At 42.9% G+C, this 14,032-nt stretch overlaps 1 non-coding gene across 1 annotated transcript; it reads right to left on the bottom strand.

Moving 5' to 3' along the window:
* Nucleotides 1-661: 661 nt before the first annotated feature.
* trnal-aag (transfer RNA leucine (anticodon AAG)) lies at nt 662-743 on the bottom strand. The gene has a single exon. It is a non-coding gene; the product is annotated as a tRNA-Leu (tRNA).
* Nucleotides 744-14,032: the final 13,289 nt, after the last annotated feature.

Raw genomic sequence — 14,032 nt, forward strand, 5'->3', positions numbered from 1 at the left:
CTCCAGGACCAGCCCGGGTGGTTCCCCCGGCCATCTTTGAGAGGCCTCAGCCAGAGGTCGAAGAAGGCCGTCCAGTGAGGCACGGGGCTCGCCCTGTTTACTTGAAGGACTTTGTCACAGAATTCCATACATAAAACAGACTCTGTTGCTTTTAGTGTGAGCCGGTCAATTAGATGTTCTATGCTTTTGTTGTGGGGGGGGGAAATGTTACATATGCACTGACAGTCTTGTACATAGGAGGTGGCTGTCACTGCTTAGTAATAAGGAACAATGGCAGTTACAAAAGAAAGGTACTTTTATGTTGAAGTTCCATTAAGGAAGTGTGCTTTTGTTTTGTTGGTGTGTGTGGGTTGTAAGAGTGACTGGCAGAAGAAACTAAATGTTCGGTTGACGCTCCCGTCTCTCTCATTCATTTTCTGGACATAATACAGAGGTCACTGGCAGTGTTGCATATACTGGGAGGAGCCTGTGGCTCTGGTTACACTGTGCCCATGTTGTTGGCTTGAAGGCAGCTCAGCGTTACTGCACATTGTTGTTTTGGACAGTTGAAGATGAGGAGAACTCCTCAAGTTCAGGACATTTTCTTCCCACGAGTGATAAAAGCACCCAACCCCTCCAGCCCAGAGAGGCCTGCCACACATCACAGTGACCTAGGATACGATGGCAGTGGTGGGATTTGAACCCACGCCTCCTCAGAGACTGGAGCCTTAATCCAGCGCCTTAGACCGCTCGGCCACACTACCTCACTGTGATATTTAGTGAGTTGGTCTGCTAAACGCATGTTGAAGAGGAAGTAACAATGATATAAAACTTATTCTGAAGGGGGACCCCTTTCCTCCCACGGTCACAGGAAGTGACGACAGCACCGCTAGACGCAGCTGGGAAAGAAATGGTAAAAGGACTCAATTTGTACAGCTCCTTTCTACCTCAGCACGCCACGCTAGCAAACCCCCTTTTGTTTGGTTTGGTTGTTGTTTAGTGACTGTGGATGAACACACAGGAGAAGTTGTGCATGAATTTGTGTTCCCTGTTCACTTGAATATGCAGGAGTATGAGGTGGAAATAATCCTGTTTATTTTTGTTCTTATTTCAGAACTGAGTATCTGGTTCCAGAACAGCTGATCTGAGTTGCTTCAATCAACTGTAAGTACGTTCACCTTGAGTTGCACACGTGCACAACCACGACAAAATGCCATCATCAGTGGAGCCCCGACACCACGAGTCACCATGACAACTACGAACAAAATAACAAGTTCTTTCACGCCAATTCATTGAAAGAAGACCTTCATGTATTTATGGATCCATCACAAATATGAGCCTTCCCAGTCTGTCAGGTGGTAGAATTCAGTCACCACCAATAACAGGAGAGTCAGAGTTTAGAAATCAAAGACAGACATTAAAGTCTCTCTGATAAAACAAAAATATTGTGAAGTATACTGGAAAAGAATATTGCAATATATTAAATATGATATTTCCATGGAGGGGCAGTTTTACATTTTTATTCTTGGATGCATTATATTTTAGAATCAGAAAGGCAGTTACAATGACATCATCAAGACAAAACCTGGTGCTGACAAAGGTGAGGAGAACAATTTTCACAATCAATCCCAAATTTAGGCCTGAAGATAGAAAATAATATTAGCTAGCTAGCAACGTTAGCTAGTTAACGTTAGCAAGCTGTCAATATTTAGCACCATCAAATAGTTCAAACAAGGTCAACAGCTGTTAGAATGATGGTCACATGATTTCACCTTCCTCCTGTGTGACCTGTTTGGAGGTTTTAAATGCATCAAAGAAGCACATCAATTTGTTTATTGCATCAAGGCTTTCTGACTTTGGCAGGAACCTCTAGTTCAACAAAATAAAACAAACAAATGTTTTTCACTGAACGATAAAATAGTGAGGGTCTGTCTGGACCCAGTGATCAAAATAAGATGATAAAGAAACAATTAGAGCCAAACCTGAAGTCAGAAGTGCACTGTCAGCAACCCACTGACAGCAGCTCCTCTCCCAGTCATGGGAGCTTCAGGGGATCCTAATTTGGCCTCGTTTTCCCATCGACCTGCACAACAACAAAACAAACAAAGACGGCCATGTCCAGTGTGGTCCTGGATATGACGACTGGACTGCAGGGTCCCAGTATCACTGTGACAATTCTTTTACCAGCTATGACCTTGGACAAGAACTTCTCAGGAGGAAACTTATCATGGTGGCACAGTGAAGAAAACTAGACCTGAGCTGCCTGCTGAAATCTTGCAGGTGAAGGACAGAGCTCCACCTCTTTGACAGACACCACCACTGTTGGCTCATGTTGTCAGTTTTTGACACACACGCATCTAAACACACACACATACACATGCATGTTCTTACACACAGAGACTTTTCCTCTGTTTTTCTTTTTTAATGGTTTTGAACCAGTAGTTGGTTTCTGTTGGTTTGATTTGCTTGACCGGTTGTTGTTTGTTTGACCTTGCAAATCCATATTTTGGGTTCTGGCCTGTTCTGCTTTTCATTTTGTGTTTGTATTAAAGTTCTGTTGCTGAAAAAGAGACTTTTTTCCTTTTTCTTGAAGTAAATATATGTGGGTTGAAACTGACCCATAACACCATGGATGTTACAATAGTTAATAATGTTAAAATGAAGAATAAATCAAACCAATCCATGTCAGAGATGTGTTCTAACACCCCTCAGTAATGGTCAGGAAACACAACAACCTTTTCTTTATATCTATGATTTTCTTGAGGTTCATTTTATCATTTTTTTAACTGAAATCGAGGGTTTACTGACTAAAAAAAAGGTCCAGAGGCCCACAACAAAATATTCAAATCAATATTTCCATGATAAGGAAGCCTAACAAGGTAACCAAGAGATGGGAAACAACTTGGATGATAGAAAATTGTTTTAGTTTATTTGACAGCTGATTGAGGACGTGGGTCAAAACTGACCTGTTAACATCAGAGATGGGAACAGAAAGCTAACACAAGAGGAAGGTTGAAGCTATGAAAAAGGAGTTTGATAAAAATCTTGAACTGACAGTAGAAATATCCTTTTGTGTGTTTACCTTTGTTGACAGAAGTCACTTTAGCTTGGCAGCAGTGTTAATTTTGAAAGGAAAATTTTTCATTGACTACACTTTATTTAACTTAAATACTATACTATACTAATAAGTACTGACAACGAAAATTAAAACAAAATCACTGTTCACTATAAGCTGACGAGTAAAAACGTGATGAAAAGGATGACGGCGGCCGGCCGGATTCTCAGGGTTACAACCATCCTTAATGCCTTGATTTCTTTTCTTTTGAACCAATAAATCATCTCAAAACACATTTGACCTCTCAGTCTGACTTTTTGATTGGCGGCCCCGACCCCACACCCGCCCCGCCCTCCGCGGTGTGTCAGTGCACGTTGCAGAGACGCTGTGTAGACGAGCAGCAGACCTTCACCTGTGGCGGCAGCGTGGAAAGTTGGAAGAAAAAGACGAGCGGATTTATGGACGCATTTCTGTTATCATCCTGCTGAACAGAAGACGGAGTGTGTTGTTCCTGACAAGGATGGGGAGCGTTGTGGATCTTAGATTAGTGGAAAAAACACGACCAGTTTGAAAAGACACCTGAAGGCCCGCCATCCCGCAGCTGGAGCTTTACTCTTGTGGCTTGTCAGTCAAATACAGAAAATAAACAAGAACTTGCACTTTTTCTAACAGGCTTCTGACGTTTCATTATTATGATCATGATCCTTATTGACAAGAGCAATGTGCTTCAATCTCAGTTTAAATGACAGTTTCATGTTTGCTTTGTATGGAGTTTTATAGAACATCACATATCCCTTTGCAACATCTCAGGAAAATAAAACATTGCTTCAGACTAAAATGAGACTAAAACTTAAGACAAAAGACTAAATTTTAACTAAAACTGTTCTAAACTAAAAGGCTAAGATGGGAATTTAACTGAATCCAGTCTTCGATGACTGACGATAACTAAGACGAAAGTAAAAATTCTTGTCAAAAAGAATCTCTGCTAGCTTGACAAATAAGTGGCACAAACTGGGTTCAAGCTGGACTTTGGACACTGGTATCTGCAACAACTCCCATCAACTCCTAATCTAGCATCTCTGCTGTGGTCAAACTATTTTACAGAACATTTGACAGACCTGTGGAGCAGTGAGGACAGACATGAGTTGATCCACATGATCCACTGAAGCGCCATTTTACCCTGCCACTGAGGTCACCAACATGAGCTGGAGTTGGGACTCTTGAACTGAACCTGGTATCACAGCGACACCTACTGCTGCAAAATGGAACAACAACATTGAACCCAAGTACAGGATTGGAGGGAGACTGATGGTCGCTGTTTGGGTTTTTGAAGAAAAAGAAGGGCGTTGGTTCAAGCTGGATTCTCAGAGACTGTTTCCCCAACCTCTACATTGGCATCTACACTGTCATCCAGTCATGTGACTGAAGTCATCCAGTCATGTGACTGAAGTCATCCAGTCATGTGACTGAAGTCATCCATTCATGTCAGTGATGTCACTTGGCAGGACTGTCATTGCCGTCTCATTCTAGAAAAGAATCCAGACTCCACATGTGGCTCCCATGATAACTGATGGACCTCTCATTGGAGGCTGGACGATGATGTTTGGACTTGAAGGAAAACTCCTTGTCCAAATTCCATTGTGTTCAAATTTAAAGTCCCACAATAAGAAGTAGCTGAATCTGACAGGTGAAGGTTTGGAACTCCAAGATGGTTGATGTTTTCTTGACTTGATGCTCTGACTGTCAGGGTAGATGACAGCTTCTTTCTGCTGCTGCATCTGAGTGGCTATGATTGGAGGTTTTACCTCCCAAGTTTGTCTGGTTCCAGGGGAAATTTTAAAATTCCAGTCCCCAACCTTGGCTGTTCTGAAACTCTTCTCCTGAATCACTCCTGAGCTGCAGCAAGGAAAAAATACCAGTGCCCAACCAGATCAACTTCATGGCTGCTAACAGCCTCAGACACTTGATTTCCATCAATCTGGAGCCAAGAAGGCCCTCACCTGTGGTTCTCCTCCAGGAGGGTCCAGGTTCTGCCATTGTGGCTCCTTGTGCCACTGCCAGAGAGCCTCAGCTGCACACTGCAACATTTCAAAGGGAGATTTACATTCCTTCAAATGTCCTGACATCTTATTCCAATGGTTCTGTTCCATATTTATATTTCAAAATAAATCACACAATGAAAGCTGCCACAGCTGGTTTAAGAGAGAGAACACGCTAAGAGATTTGAAACCAGTAAAATATGCTTTTCTGTGTGCAAACTAGTGAGGGGCATGGAAGGATATTTTACCACCAATACAGAACCCAAACTTTAGTCATGTGATGAGATGGTGACTCTGATTATGAAGTTAATGGACAAAATGTGAATTGAAAGAAAATGCATTTCTTCAGTAGACTTTGATCCAACATTTGTAGTTAGATTTTGGTGGCTGCTCCATGTTGGAGGAAACCAGGCCCATGTTGGAATGTCACAGGGAAACTCGTTTGCCTTCTCTGCTGCCAGTTCAACCCACTTTGGCAGACAACCACTCACTCCCATCAGTGGAGAGCAGCTTCAACTTGGTTTGGAAGTTTCTATTGTGGATGCATAGGAATGTGGAGAAAACATCCTTTGTCAGAAGTGGGATTTGAACCCACGCCTCCAGGAGAGACTGCGACCTGAACGCAGCGCCTTAGACAGCTCGGCCATTCTGACAGAAACTTAGAGTTGCAGACTGCAATATGAAATTAATTAATTCGTTGACAAAGTAGAATTTTTCCACAGGAGCTACTGGCTCCTGAGTTGTTGCATTTATTGTTAACATTAAACACACAGTCTGTGTTCATGGCAGTAAGAAATGAATTTCATTTTTCTAAAGGACAAGAAATGAACCAGAACATTAGAACCTCATAATATCTCTTTATCAGTTTGTTCCACGGGACACATTCCAGAAAGGAAGGTCCCCCTGAGACTTGAACTCTGACCACTGATTCAGAGTCCAGAGTGCTCACCATTTCACCATGGAGCCCAACAGAAGGAGGAGTTTCCTCAAAATACAACTTGACATCACCTGCAATCCAAACTGTTGCTATTTGGAGGTTCATCTTGCTCTTGTTCCAGACTACATTGCCAAAAGGAACATGAACCACAAGGAAATCATGGAACTCCAGATTTATTCAGGACTTTCTAACGACATCGTATGACCTGTGAGCAAAGACTGGCCAGGCCTTCCTTAATTTATCAGCTAATTACTGCTTACTTACTTGACTGTGATGATCCCTGAGATCCAAGGAGGACAGAGGAAAGAAGGATCCCGTTGGAGATCTCCTACCTTCTTCCTACACTTCACTAACTACTTTGATGTCAGGAATATGATGTACTTTACTCAAATGACTTATGAGTATTCTGTTTGACAAGAAGGAAGTCAGAGGTTCATAACCTCCCTTGTTGGTGGTGCCCTCAACCTGCTGAGAGCATCACTTAGTTATCTACAGAGAAACATAGCAGCTCTTCTGAAGGCTGCAGGAAACCTGCTGGAACTGAGACTTGGACTCAGGTCACTGGATTCAAAGTCCAGGGTGCTAACAGGTCCACCATGGCATCTGGGCTTTACTTACCGTGTAAAAAGGACCACAGTGGTCGTCTGGTTTTAATTTTCAAAAACAAATACGGTTTAAAACTTGTAGACAGTGACACAGGGCTCTTATTTGAAGGGCCATGGGATGTGAAATATCCCAAACCTCTGAGATCAGAGCGCTCACTTTGATCTCAGGGTCCTGACCTTGGGGGTTCTTCCTTTGGTCTTCAAATACTTGGTTGGTAATTGGTTGGTTTTTATTGGCATAACTTTCGACTTGCATGGAAAAAAGAGAATCACAGTCAATGTAAACCCAGCAGACAGTGTTTATTTCTAATGAATCAGACAATCGCACAAATGAGAATTAAAGGGAAAAAAATGGTTTAAAAAAATCATTCACCACTCTGAAGCTTTTGAAAGTTCATTTGAAGGTTTAAAGGCGGTGGTGAGGAGGACACCCTGATCCTCCCTGTCGTCACTGCCAGGATTCTTTCTTCTGGTGCTGTGGTTCTTCTGATGAAGGGCGGCATGATGTTTGCTGTCTCAGGCTCCACCAAATGTCCTCTTCAGGACGCCACCAAATGTCCTCTTCAGTGCTCCATCTTCCCTGCATCGGAGACACAAGGGTTTCTCCTGGTGCCGACCCTATCATCCTTCTACCGAATGGTGCGGCGATGGATCCTCAGAGGACGCTGGGATCCTTCTTCTCATCAGTGCCACAGTTTTTCATGGAGGGAACAACAGGAGCTTTTTAGTCATGTTTTGCTCTGTGTTTCCTGCTCAGAGCATCAGGATCTGTGACGCCATCTTGTGGTAGTGGGTCATCATCTTGTTGTGTGATAGTCGATTCATTTATCTGCTATTTCAACACATTCAAGTTCATTATCCCTACATGTCAAAATACATTTGGTGTGGAGTTTTACTTTCTGGCCTCAATCATAATGTGTGCATTTATTCTTCATGAACATTTCTCAGCTTTGTAAGTTTATGATATTTTGTCTTCCTCTGTTTTCTATTCCATTGTTGTTGATGATTCTATTGCAGGTTTGAGTTCCCTGTTGACTGAAGCAGAAACAGGAACAAAAAGCTGGAGGTGGTCAGAGCTCCAAGTTGGGACGCTGATATTAAAGTAGGAGATGAACACATCCAGGTTAGCCATCACTCTCAGAACCTGCTACTTTACCTCTTCAGAATGTAGCAGCATAGCATAGCTTCATCTCACCAGTTAGTGGCCCACTTTGATGTCTGGGATATGAGGTTAAAGGTTCTTTACAGCTCTGAATGAAGGGTTTATAAAGTGTTAACAATGCCATGAATAACACAAGCATTCAGTAATCCTTGATAAAAGGAGACTCACCATCAAGTTGGACCAGTTGAAGAACAAAAGGACTTCTCCACTATCACATTTATCCTCACTGGTCCATACTTGGGGACCTCTGTACTAAATGGAGAGTTGAGGAAATGGGCTTGTTGTGGCCCTGCGGTCCACAGACCTCCTGTACAGTCACCAAGCGCTGGCAGACACAATCGTAATGGAACCAATTATTTTACAATGACAGAAACAAGTAAGAAATAAGGCATTACAGCTTTGAAGGAACTTGTCCAGCACTGGTTTGTGAGTGGGTGTTGTCCTGTATTGGCAGGAAAAACTCCTTGAAATGTTTTTTCTTCAAAAGAAATGTGTCCTTCTCATGTTGAGCTGTGGACATCAGCTGACTGCTTTTCTTGCCACTGCCTTGCTGGCAGGAAAAGCCTGAGCAGAAATGAAGAGTGAGTTCAAGGCAGTAGATTTCACTCCATAGTTTAGGCCTTCATCCAGCAAGGAACCATAAATGATGATGTCAGCACTCCTCCAGCACGGCGATGCAGCTTAGAGAGGTCGGAGAACCACATGACTTCTCTCACTGGTTATTGATGTTTATCTGTGTCTATATATAATTTATGTCATGTATATATTTGTATATTAATATGTTATTCATGTTACATAAAACATGTTAAACACGGAACGGCGTGGACACAACAAATGAACTGGTTCAGAGACACGAGGCAAAAAAAGCTGGATGAACTCTTCATTCCAAAAATGACTTCACCCTTGAACACTGACGTCAGGTCATTTTATAGGGTCCTCCATTTTTTCATTTATGTGACGTTGCATATTGGGAAATAATTATAAAAAAAATAATATATTTTGATGAAAACTATATTTGATCAGGAAAACTACATTGGGTCAAATAAATCCATCGTTAGTGACGGTGTTACTAATTTTAACTTTAGTGCTCTGGTGCTGATTGCCTCATTAAGATCTTCATGAAGAAATAAACTGAGATTTGTAAAAATGTTTTTTTTTTTTTTTAACAGAGTTGGCAGTTTGAGCATTGAATCTCTTTGTGTTGAGAACAAACCCTCAAAGCCTTCATGTTTCAGTTTGCTTCACAGCTAACAGACAAACACCTCTTAGCCTGGTTCTGGTAGTCCAGGTTTAAACACCAACACAAGGATTTTATGCTGATTTCTTCACATGCAGCTGAAATCTAGACTTCAAGTGTTCATGTGAGGTTACAGCTTCACGCCTATTTAGTTTTCAACAAATATTAAGTCACTTTAATGCATTGAGCTTACTAACGAACTTTAGTCTCAGTAGCTGAATCTGTTAGGGGGAAGGCAGTGTGGACCGGCAGGAGCCTCCTACAAAATGCAATGGAGAGAAGAAGAAATCCTGAGGAGTCGCTATGAGATTGAAGTGTTAAAGACGTGGCTCCTTTGGTGGTGATAGGATTTGAGCTATTGACTCTATTTTTAGTTATTTCAATGTTATTGCAAACATCAGCTGCTCACTTATCAGCTAGCAAGTAAACAACAGTATTGTTCAGTGTGCTAGCTGAAGTAGACTGAGCGGTCAGTTGAGTCTTTATTTCCATGTGTGCTCATGGTAGCAGGGGTTTAGATTTCTAAATGTAACCCTTTTACCACCGGCTCCAATATTAAAACCCACCTTAGGCTTACAGGGAACACTTTAACTCATTTCAAATATCTTGTATGGTAAAAGTCCCATCTGGAATAATTCATATCAATCTAGGGCAATGTATGATTCTCACTCTTAAATATTCAAATGGAGGCTATGGGGAGTACACTTGACCTTTAAACTCTGCTGTAAAGCTTCAGTAACAACACACAAATTCAATGAAACAACACAAGATTTCAGTTTAGAAAATGTATTAAAAGCTTGCAGAAAAACACATTCAAACCTTGAACAAACAAGACTATAGAGAATAAAAAGAACCCCGGGGTATATTGTTTGTGTTTCCTTCAACTGTCTAATTTTATTTCGAGTGCACTCATGTTTACTTTCGTTGGCCCGCTTTAGTTGGAGCTCATGATGGAAACCTTTACCAGATCCCCCCGTGTGTCGGTGAAGTCAACAATACCGGACCGCAGCCGATGAATCCCTCGCTCGTTGTGGCAGCAACCGTCCCGCTCGCAGCAGCCCGCAGCAACAGACCTCCGTGACTCGGCAGCAGCGGCACATCCTCCGGCTCCGTCGGCAACCACGACCCGTCCTCCGACTCCGTCGGCAGCAGTGACGCGTCTTCCGTTAACGACTCTCTCCCGAGGCGACTATCCGAAGCTCCTGTCCCGTCCGTGCAGCGGCGTCTCCCTTCAGCGTGGACAGCGTTAGCCTAGCTCCCGCTAGCTTCTGTAACTGGACTTGCCTGGTGCTCAAAACACAATCGGTGGCGGAGAATCCGTCTCACGCAGTCCGATCACGTCGGTCAATTACAGTTCACAGTCCGTTACCGATAAAAACTCCTCTCCGACGACACAGTCTCGAAACTCCGATAACGTTACGCCATTCACACGATGCTCCTTCCTCGCGCTCGTTTCTCCCGGAAGTGTAAACACTAAAGGTCATGAACTCACGCACGTAACCTAACGTAATAGAATTACTTGAACATTTTTGAAAGACATTCACACCATGAAATGATGTTTTTTTGAAAGTTACTAATTTTAAACAAATTTTATACATTTTAATATCTTCTTCAAAACAAATACTTATATGTAAATATAATATAATTATTATGTAAATTTTAAGTTAACCATGAACTGGCATTTTGTTCTTAACTTATTCGTATGAAAATAATGAAATAAATACCACTGATTTATCAGAGTATTCCATAAACCTAGGATTAAATTAAAGCTGCAGTCAGCGTTGTTTGGGCCTGAGCCTCCTCCCGCCCACCGGGGCCGAGTAGCAGGGGTCGTCCTGAATCCAGTGATGAATTTTATGAAAGCGGTGGGACTTGTACACTGCTGTAAATTTACTACAAGATTTCAATAGTATCACCGTCTATAAAAATACAGTACTTTGCCGTTAATTCTAATAGGAATCTGTTAAATTACACCCCATGACTGTAACAGAACTATGCTGTAATGCTAAAATACAGTACTTCACTGTAAATAAAACAGTATCATGCAGTATCTTTGCCTTATGGACGCAAGGAGAATCTCCTGATCTGCACGTGAGGTCAGAGCCTTGGTTTTCGTCATCCATCTCAATCACAGTCATTTGGTGAGTAGCGATTGCATTTATTGTAGACACTGGCGCAAAGTCTGTAGGCCAGTGGAGGCTAAGTGAAGTTTCCAGTTTGTGTGGCGACACACAGGAGTGGGGGGTGCACTTATTAAAATATAATAGTGACCAAAGCCGGACAACGCCACCTTGGGAATTTTGCCCAAGGAAATAGTTAACGTACCGACCAAAAGGCACTCACAGGTTCATTTACTAATTGGCAGGAGATGTGGTTCCATGACAAAAATATTTTATTGTAAACAGGCCAGCAGATTAAAAAGAGAACAAGAATGAATCTAAACAAGTCTGGAGCTTACCAGTGGGGGTGAGGGATCCCAAGGCAGAAGACACCCTGATCAATTGGGACATCACATTTAAAAACACACATGATTAAAGCAAAACAGGGGTGCACAGCACACGAGGCAAAGCGCCGCCAGGACCGTGAGCTTCCAGTACCTGAAATGAAATGACAAGAATTATAATTTAACACCAAAACTAAAAAAAAACAAACAAAAACCAGAACCAAACCACAATTTAAAAATTCATTCGAGAAACAAGATTTAATTATTAAACACAAATTAGCAAGGAAAAATAATACAACCCAAAATAACGAGAAACGAGTTCATTTCTCCATTGCTAGACCAGGGAGCTAACAGATAGCCGTCCAGCAGCTTGCTACACCCTGAAGCCCAAGCGGAGGAATGGGAAACAATGCAGATCCAAACCTTCAGAGCACCATGAAGTACAGTTCAGTGGCGCCACACGGTGGACATCAGGATCTGGCAGACCCTGGTTAAACAAGGTGAATTACTTTAACAACCTCCAGTTCAACACACAGCGGATTCCAATTCGTTAACACAGAAGCAGAGCACTCCAGTGAACAAACAAACAAGCAAAACATGTGTAGATGGCCAGTAGGTCGCAGAACAGGCTAGTAGCAGAGCAGGCTAATAGAGCAGGAGCCTGTAACAAAGCAGGACAGTCTGTAGCAAAACAGCAGCCAGAGCAAAGCAGGGTAGTCTGTAGCAAAACAGCAGCCAGAGCAAAGCAGGGTAGTCTGTAACAAAACAGCAGCCAGAGCAAAGCAGGGTAGTCTGTAGCAAACAGCAGCCAGAGCAAAGCAGGAGCATCTAGCAAAGCAAGATAGTCTGGCAAGACAGCGCCCGGTAGCAAAGCAGCAGCTAGTTGTTCCTCAGTGTCACGGCTCACCAGCTGTGCCAATCAGGTGTAGATCGCACGCATGCAGAGCAAAGGGTTTCACTGCTAGTATGCTGTGGCAAACAGCCTGTGCACGTCAGATGGGGGGGGGGGGGGGTTTCCCCACTAGCGGCGATTAAGGGACCGTGTCCCAAAAGCCGGACGCCTACAATTAAACACGTGAATATGAAAAACGTGCATGATCAGCATGCAACACGAGCTACAGGGAGCTACTGCTACATACCAGCAAAGACGGTGGCGAGAAGGCAGACGTGAGGCGATCAGAGGCGGAAGCGAGATGACCAGGAAGTGGGAGGACCGCGGACCCCAAGAGCAAGAGATTGACCAGGTAGATGCTGCCCCTATTTATAGAGCAGCGCCTCACACTGGTTGGCTAATGATGCTACAAGCCAAGTCAGGCATCACCAACCAGTCTCACTGCTAGGATGGGACCTCTCATCCTGCCACATTTGCATTGATAATTACACTCGGTGCACATCATGCTAGCCAGATTTAGCAGCTAGCCAAAATGTTGAAAATGCTTGCAAATTAATCCAAAAAACACAGAGAGTTGACTTTACTTTTTACATCTCGAGCCTCCACAAATTAATGTGTGCGACATCTGTATTTTGCCTGTGAATTCATGAAGCTTTATGATAGTCTGAACCATTTTACAGTACACACAATATACGTGTCACACAACAGTTAAGTCGGTTCATATTAAGATGAGTGCACACTGACTGTGTTTACATGCAATTACGTTCCTCCATCTTGTGCTAGGCTACTGCTCTGGCATGAGTCTGTCTGATGGCATGATTACGGTGTAGTTAAGGCCATAGAGCAGAAGCTGTGGTTGTATTTGTTTAAAAAAGAGTGGTTTTAGCATCGTTCAAGTGCCTGCTCATTTGTGTTGATTTTTCTTTGTCTCTGATATTGCCTACAGATGCAGGAGCCTATTTTCCAGCTGCCCTGATCCTAGTAAGTACTTGCCTGTCCATCACATTTCACAGTTAATCAGTTATTTTTTCAGACCTCAAACATTGAAATAGACAACTATGTTATCTGGTCAAAGAAGCTGTTTTTTTCTTCTTCTTCTTCTCTTCTCTTTTCTCCCTGTTTTCTTGGATCTCCAACACTATATCTACATGTATATATTTGATGGCTTATAATGTCTCATTCATCTGAGTGAGTTCCAACACTCCTTTTTTAGGCGCTTCATTGGAATAAATCCTGAGAGTGTCTGCATGTTTTCCCTGTGCTGGTTCTCTCCAGGTACTCCAGCTTCCTTCCACAGTCCAAAGACATGCAAATGGAAATGCAACTCTAAATTGACCGTAGGTATGGCTGTGAGTGTGAATGGTTGTCTGTCAATATTTGTTGGCTGCGGTGGACTGCGATGGACCACTGACCTGTCCAAGGTAATGTCCCCTCTGGGATAGGCTCCAGCCCCACCCTGTGACCCTTAACAGGATAAGCGGAAAAATGGATGGATGGATGGACGGATGGATGGATGGATAGATGGGTGGGTGATCACTCACAGGACTGTGAGTCTCTCACTCTGACCACTTCATGCTATGGGACTTACACTGACGTAACCTGATTAGCTCAGTCAGTCGAGCATGAGACTCTTAGTCTCAGGGTTGTTGGTTCAAGCCCCATGTTGGGTGTTGATCTTAAACA

Source organism: Aulostomus chinensis, chromosome 4 (assembly GCF_037954235.1).
Source record: "Aulostomus chinensis isolate RoL2024-O1b breed Wild chromosome 4, RoL_Achi_v1.0, whole genome shotgun sequence".
NCBI lineage: Eukaryota > Metazoa > Chordata > Actinopteri > Syngnathiformes > Aulostomidae > Aulostomus > Aulostomus chinensis.